The sequence below is a fragment of the Amblyomma americanum genome, chromosome 5 (genome assembly GCF_052857255.1).
Source record: "Amblyomma americanum isolate KBUSLIRL-KWMA chromosome 5, ASM5285725v1, whole genome shotgun sequence".
Classification (NCBI taxonomy): Eukaryota; Metazoa; Arthropoda; class Arachnida; order Ixodida; family Ixodidae; genus Amblyomma; species Amblyomma americanum.
In genome coordinates this window covers 190211628-190219944 of record NC_135501.1, presented here as the reverse complement: position 1 = coordinate 190219944, position 8317 = coordinate 190211628, and the positions used below count along the sequence as shown (strand labels likewise).

The 8317-nt window shown below is 48.1% G+C and overlaps 1 pseudogene; it reads left to right on the top strand.

Annotated features, from left to right (window-relative positions):
- The first annotated feature begins 7440 nt into the window (after window positions 1-7440).
- On the top strand, window positions 7441-7583 carry LOC144135559 (U2 spliceosomal RNA; annotated as a pseudogene).
- The last annotated feature ends 734 nt before the right edge of the window (window positions 7584-8317 follow it).

Genomic DNA, 8317 nt, shown 5'->3' with positions numbered 1-8317 from the left:
GTGGCTCAGTGGTTAGGGCGCTCGACTACTGATCCGGAGTTCCCGGGTTCGAACCCGACCGCGGTGGCTGCGTCTTTATGGAGGAAAATCCCTAACGTGCGATGTCAGTGCACGTTAAAGATCCCCAGGTGGTCGAAATTATTCCGGAGCCCTCCACTACGGCACCTCTCTCTTCCTTTCTGCTTTCACTCCCTCCTCTATCCCTTCCCTTACGGCGCGGTTCAGGTGTCCAAAGATATATGAGACAGATACTGCGCCATTTCCTTTCACCAAAAAACCAATTATTATTATTCTGAGCTCGCCAGAGAAGGTAGGAAGTCTTCCGGGGAAAGGTGTTTGTGGTGTGGGAGGACCTATTGAGACGCCAGTAGCTCTGCCGCCATGGCCGTAAAACTGAGCCTGCATTGAGCCAAGAGATGGAAACGCTCGACTATACGTCGCGCATGGCAGCTTTGTGCATCCGCATGTAAAGGCGAGAAGGCGGCCAAGATGGTCTGGAACATGGCCAAGACCGACAGAGAGCGTAAAGAGCGGCCGCTTGCTACAAAGCGAAATCATCAAGGGACGCTGACCACGTTACCCGTCATGAAAACCAGAAGTGGCTGACGGCTGATGCTCCTCATGTCGTTCAAGAACCAGGGAGACCATGCGCTCTGGCACGTTCAACAACCAAAGGCCCTTTCCTATGTTCGACCCCCGTGCACCATCTATGAGCCTTCCTAGATGCGCCATGACTTCTCTCGCAGTGTATTTCATCTTTAGAACTACTCTCGACGAAGAGATAGGCTACAATTTTTTGAGTCCAGGAATTCATTTAATGTTTACATTTTCGTGTGTACAAGGAGAGGAGTGGCGACACTAGGGCGGAAGACCTCGCTGACTCCTGTGTATTTGCGGTCAGGAATAAAGAGTGTAAAATAAGCATCCATCAGTAAAGCAGCCTGGTTCAGCCCTCAAGGACACGAGTCCACTTTTTTTCTGACCAGTTTTCAGCATAGAGAACGATCTCCGTAATACGTTTTGCAGTTCCATTGAGGATATAAAAAACAGCAAACGGTTCAGCATGGCTAAGCGCGGAATATCGTGGAATATGGCGGAATAGAACTAGCTACGCTGGGCACTTAAGGTCTTTACGTGCTTAAGGCATTTGAAGTAAAGCCCTTTAGCATAAAAGCCTTTACCCGAAAGGCGTTTACCATAAGGCCTTTACGCTAAGGAATTTTGACCTAAATGCCTTTACCACAAAAGCCTTTCGCCTAAAGGCCTTTACCCTGAAGGCATTTACCTTGAAGGCCTTCACACAGGTGTGCCCTTAATGAGGGCCTGCCACGTGTACACACCTGGCAGGTTACCCACAGCCCGATGGGCTGGCAGCTAGGACGCCTGGCACAAAGCAGGCTTCAGGCAAGTATGCATGTCTGAAATCAGAGAATGCGTCTAGCAGCGCCACCGCACCAGAAAAGCTCCACAACTTTTCGTCTCGCGCAAGGATTTTGATATTGCTTGAGAGCGAATCACATCAAATCCGGCATAGCGCGTACGACGCACACCTGCCCATGTATCCGTGCATCCCTGTAGACAGCCAGCCCTGGGAACATCCTACACACACACGGCACTCCGATCGACGCGGCCGCCTCCCCCGGGGCACCACACTATCCCGGACTCCGCGGACAAACAACAATCGCACTAACGACTCGGACACCACTCGAGGGGCCGAGCCGTGTGAAAACCCCGGCGTGCGGACCGCGAAACGGCAACGGCGGTGGCCACTACAGCGTCGCGTCAGCCTCTCCCGCGACCACTCGAGCCACGCACCTGGAAGAGATCGCACGCGCCACAGAGCCAGCGCGGCGGTTTTCCCACGCCAAGCGCGCGACACCACCGAGGCGCAGTGGACGCGAACAGAAAGCCGGCTCACCCTCACCCTCCTCCTCCTCCTCCTCCTCCTCCTCACCTAGTTTTCTCTCTACACCCCGCACCGGGCGAACGCGTTCCGCTAGCCGCGGAAAAAGAAAGCTGGCTTTCCAGCAAAAAACAAAGCCGCCGTACGTGTGTATACGGAGGGAAACTGGCGAAACGGGCGAAAGCAAAAGAAACTTCCGTGATCCTGGCGCAGCCGCACTGCCCACACGCGCACACCGTAGGTCCGTTATAGATGAGTCCGTCTGTCACGAGTTCAGGAAGGGAGGGGAAAAAAATAGTAGAGAAACGGCTTCTAATCGGCAACGACGGGTAAAGTGGGCGAGAAATAAATTAAGAAAAAAAGACGACAGTAGGAGATCTTGTGCTCCAATTTATAGCGCAGAGTGACGAGGACAAATAAAAACAGTGGACAGGACACAGCGCTACAGAAATTTCTGCTCTGGAAATTCGAGAATATACGTACCAAATAGGCTACAAGAATGTTCTTGCGAGATCTTACGTGACTGCAGTATTTAATACATACATATGAGAGAAGCCAACAGCCACAGAAACCAAACAGCGTAGGCGATTTTTTTATGTGCTGTGCTGATCAATGGAGATTATAGGACAGGGTTAATTGGAGAGATATGGGAGAAGCCGACGTCAGGTTGGTGATGATGGCGATGATGACAGCAATTTGTTGACTGGGGACATTTGCAGCTCCTTCTGACCCGAGGCGCAGCCAGCGATAAGCCAAATAAGCTGTGCTCCTCTTGTCTTCGAAATGTCTTCGACTTCAACAAATGATACAACTGCAGATCTGCGAGCTTTATATATGAACAGATTATAGTGCTCTCCATCTGTACTGCCAAGATCCGGATACATAACAGCGGGTCCTGCATCGTTTATGCCTAGCAGCCTTCACTGGGATCAGACAGGAGGGACCATCGTGAGATGTTTTGGGTATACGTCATCGAGAAGGGGGAGGTGGCAAAGGACATGGCTCCGACTCCTCTTCAGGAACGCAGGAAGATAGAACGATATATGAACACTGAAAGAAAGAATGGAGTTCGTAAAATTATACTGGAAAGCGCCGTCATTATTATTTTTTTTTATAAAAGAGAAAGAACTAGTATAATGTAACCTTCCCCTACGATTTGTTTGCGAGACCAGGTTTTCGACCCGCCGCGGTGTCTCAGTGATTAGGGCGCTCGGCTACTGATCCGGAGTACCCGGGTTCGAACCCGACCGCGGCGGCTGCGTTTTTGTGGAGGCAAAATGCTAAGGCGCCGGTGTGCTGTGCGATGTCAGTGCACATTGAAGATCCCCAGGTGGTCGAAATTATTCCAGAGCCCTCCACTACGGCACCTCTGTCTTCCTTTCTTCTTTCACTCCCTCCTTTATCCCTTCCCTTACGGCTCGGTTCAGGTGTCCAACGATATATGAGACAGATACTGCTCCATTTCTTTTCCCCCCAAAACCAATTATTATTATTATTCTTACACTGGGGAAACAGCTTGCATTAAGGAAAGCCCTCGCGCGCCGAAGAAGCGCCCAAAATGCCTTGGTCTGTCCCATCCGTGTCCCGTCTTATTTAATTTGCCTTCCTCGCACTGTTAAAAAAACTATCCAGGTAATATTACTTTGGGTTGTGTTTTCAAACACCTGCCTGTGTTAATAGCCGTCTAATTTCTCTATAACAAGATTCTACAAACAGAAGCGCTACTGTTACCTTTGCAATAAAGGAGTCGGTCAAAATACTTTCGGACGTAAAACCAGGGAAGCTCACTCGCGAACGAAGACCAAATTAGTTCCAAGGATTTGCCCCTGCAGATTAAACACCTTTAGCGTGCGCTATGAGGCATGCGGTAACGGGAAACTGGTATGAATTTTCCAGAAGCACATTCGAACACTTAACCTCTGTTTAAAGCTGAACGCGGCGATATCTTTACTCGTACACGACCTTCATTCTATTCTTTATTTTCCAGAAATAATGGATCCTGGAAAGGGTCAAGAGCTAAAAGCTGTCTCGACAGCTTGACTAGGCCCATGACCCCTTCTACAAGGCAGGAGTGGTTTACAGCAACAGGTAGTGTCCATATTAATTGACATTAAGAAATGCAAAGAACAATGAGTTATACAATAGCAGAAATGTGATCAAATTATTAACTAAACAGCATATGATTTCAAAATGTGTCTATAGTAACTGTACTTATAGTTTTGAACACAGCACAATACCAACAAGAGAAGTTAAGCAGACAGAAATATAAAGACAAATAGAATACATACGTGTTCATGAAAAACAGCACTTGCAAATGAAAAGGTAAACACGCATAGCCATTCATTCTTTGAACAGAAAATACATTTTCAGCTGTTTTACGCCGCAACTCATCACACATTTATGCTCATTTAGAATAAATGGCAGATTATGCTGTAGTGACTGAAATTTATAATTATTTCGAAATTTCGGGCGGACCCAGACATCATCATTACGTGTGGACAGTGTAACACGTCTTCTTTTTAGAGGTCCTAGATTCATTAAAAAATCTTGAAAAGCTACAGTGGAACGGTAAAAAGAGCGGAGCAGGCGATACGGATACATATATTCAGCACTAATGATGTTGTAGCTTATAAAAGCATAAGACCGAAACCGGACGTGCGACTTTAATCACAGCAAGTGAAAGCCCTAAACTCAACACTACCGCACCATTCGACAGAACTAATCCTTTAACCGTAACTGGTGAAAACAAAACACGCTCGAGGCTACATACATAGACGTAGAACCACCCTGTAGGGCCTCTACACAAACTGAAGAAGGCTGCTGCTATACGCACTCCAAGCGCTGTACGGCCGCTCCGTACACGCTACTCAGTGCAGTACCTCTTCGCCACGCGTCGCTGCGCGAACGAGTGCGCGCCACGGCGATGTGTCGATACATACATCAGCGCGGGAGGGCAGCCTCCATTATGGCGGTACTTAGCGAGAAACTTACGGACGCCGGCACGTGCCGCCGGCGTACGTGATTGGTCTTCGGGGCTCCGCAGGTGAACGCGATGGCGTGCGCGACGGCGTGAGAAAGAAACGGCCCACTGGATCTCATAAAAGGCGGGGGCGCAAGGCGAGCACAGCGTCCGAGGGCCGCGTTTAAGAACAGTATGTAGCGGTCACGGAATCACGAAAGGGGCATAGCTCTCCGCTTGATAGGATACATGGGCGCATCGTGGGAAGGTGGCCTTGGCAACGGCGAGCACCTAGTCATCAGACTGTGTGGAGACTTTGGGCTAGAAGTGGCACTAGCTGCCTCACTGAGTCCTCACAACGAACGGTTATTCCGTGGGTAGACTGACTATAGCTGACAATACACTTGCATGTAGTTTCTAAGTAAGCTACTCCTGCTCTTTCAGGGGCTTATGGTTGTAACAATGCAATTAGCCAGTGGCTGAAGGACAAAGATCAATATCCTGGTTAGTCATTTTAGGCTTAGAGTGCACACTGGATGGATACGCGAAATCGGTGGCATAGTGAATTCGTGTTCACAAGCTGTTGCTGGCGATCTCCGCACATCCCAAAAGAGACATTTCGTGTTCTTGCTCAGTGACAAGTATTTTGACCGAGACCCTTCGTTGTGCCACCGAACTGCATTCGAACTGTCAAGTTTCCAGCACTGGGAATCCATATCAACCGCAGCACGTATGAAGAACTAAAAAAAGAAGACATATAAAAATTTTAAAAGCTGCTGAGATTTTCTCTGCTGCGTATTGTGTACGGCTGTTACATCGCAGTAAAGCTGGGTGGTATTCGGCCAGAAAAATGAAATAATTAGAAACTTGTCTGCCCTTCTTTAGGAGTGAACAAGAAGCTGCCTATGATGACATTTTATGAAACAGTTGCAAAAAAATATATACAAACGGAGGCTGAGGCGCACAAAAAGGTCCTAAAATCGTCGACTTCGTTGTGAATAATAGCAGCGATATCGCTCGGCCCTCCCACACAGACACAAGAAATCTGTCCAAAGCAATAAAAGTAGAGGGCGGTAATAATAATAATAATAATAATAATAATAATAATAATAATAATAATAATAATAATAATAATAATAATAATAATAATAATAATAATAATAATAATAATAATAATAAATCTGCAGTCGAAATATTTCTCTCCGGGCAACCGATGGGAAGACAAGATAACTAGAAGGCGGCGAAAGCGCACGAAAGAGGGTATAGAACAGGTCACTCTGGACACCGGAAGTTGGTGGCACGTGCCTCTAACAGGGGGTAGATAGAAATGATGTACGATATGGGAAATGAGTGGAAGAGGGGGGGGGGGGGGAACGGCAGACGTCACATCCGGTCACGCACAGGACCCCTCGCGTGCTTTCCCACTCACCCGACTCCTCCTCGCTACGTGCAGCATTCGCTGTTCTTTCTTACGCGGTGTGGTGTGGGGGGGGGGGGGGGGGGGGCACCATGGATCGCCTGGAAGCCAACGCCGAACGAGGGTCGTTGGGAGCTGAACCGATCAATTCTTGACTCTTCGCAAAAAAGAGAAAGAGGGGACAGAGGGCGCAACAGATCGTAGCAGCTAGCTGCACTTTAATGCGTAACTTTTCTTTATTTGACGTCTGCGCAAAGCTCTAAAGATGTCGGGAGGAGAAACAGTTCCAAACGATTGGCTCGAATGTATAGCTCCTATGTGGTGCCTATCAGCAGCGCCTTCGCGAGTCCAGAAAACAAGACCACAGAGAAGCTTAAAAACTGCGTCACAAAAAGTTGACTCATTGTACAGAGCTCATAGTTACAGCGAAAAATGCACGGTGGTACAAGATTTGCAATGGCCAACAGTGAACATTTTGCAATGGCCAACGATGGCACGATGGTGCGAGCTTTGCAATGGCCAACAGTGAAAATTTTGCAATGGCCAACGATGGCACGATGGCACGATGGTACAAGCTCTGCAATAGCGAACAGTGAACATTTTGATCCTGCAGGCGGTGAGAGAACACAATCACGAATTAGTGGATCCGGATGCTGGTCCATCGTGGAAGCTGACCACTACTGTGGAATACGTGGCCACTCCCTCCTGATAACAGCCTGGAGGTGGGACTGTTGGTGAATCGTAATTATTCGGAAAAAAGAAAAAGAAACAGGGCGTCGACATGGAGGAATAAAGAGACGGCACATACAGGATATGCTATTTTCCTTCTCTCTCTCTTTCTTTCTTGATCCTTAAACAGTCTATGCGAAAGTCGAGGGGAAAAGCGATGAAGCGCCTGACAGGAGTTGCGAGCTTCTATTACACTGCATGGGATACAAAATAGCGAAGAAAAAACTAAAATTCGGGTATATGTCGGTGATAAATATATGTAGCAACAATTAAGCAGTGTGACGAAGATATAGTAGATGTAGCAACAATTAAGCAGGGTGACCAAGATATAGTAGTGCCAAAAAGTATTGTCAGCTCTAAATAAAAAAGTGAATTCAGCTGTGTAAACTGGCGTTATGATGTCTCAACACATCAGTCCTGGTGACACAACCGATATCTGCGCACAATCACGTAGAGTATCTGTTACGGGTCCAATTGGCTTATTTTTGGAAATGTGGCGGAGAGTTTGAAGGATGCTTCACTCCCGCCACCGGTTGGCCCGGTATTGCACTGCCTCCGGGATCGGCCTTGTCTTTAGCGCGTCTTTTCTATCCTGTCTTTCTATCCCATCTTTCAACTCTCCTGCTATCTGCACGTGGTAGGGATTGTGGCTCGGCTTGAGCCAGTGGGCAGGCCTGTGCACTTTCCTTTTCTTTCTTCCTGGCAACAGACAGACAGACAGACAGACAGACAGACAGACAGACAGACAGACAGACAGACAGACAGACAGACAGACAGACAGACAGACAGACAGACAGACAGACAGACAGACAGACAGACAGACAGACAGACAGACAGACAGACAGACAGACAGACAGACAGACAGACAGACAGACAGACAGACAGACAGACAGACAGACAGACAGACAGACAGACAGACAGACAGACAGACAGACAGACAGACAGACAGACAGACAGACAGACAGACAGACAGACAGACAGACAGACAGACAGACAGACAGACAGACAGACAGACAGACAGACAGACAGACAGACAGACAGACAGACAGACAGACAGACAGACAGACAGACAGACAGACAGACAGACAGACAGACAGACAGACAGACAGACAGACAGACAGACAGACAGACAGACAGACAGACAGACAGACAGACAGACAGACAGACAGACAGACAGACAGACAGACAGACAGACAGACAGACAGACAGACAGACAGACAGACAGACAGACAGACAGACAGACAGACAGACAGACAGACAGACAGACAGACAGACAGACAGACAGACAGACAGACAGACAGACAGACAG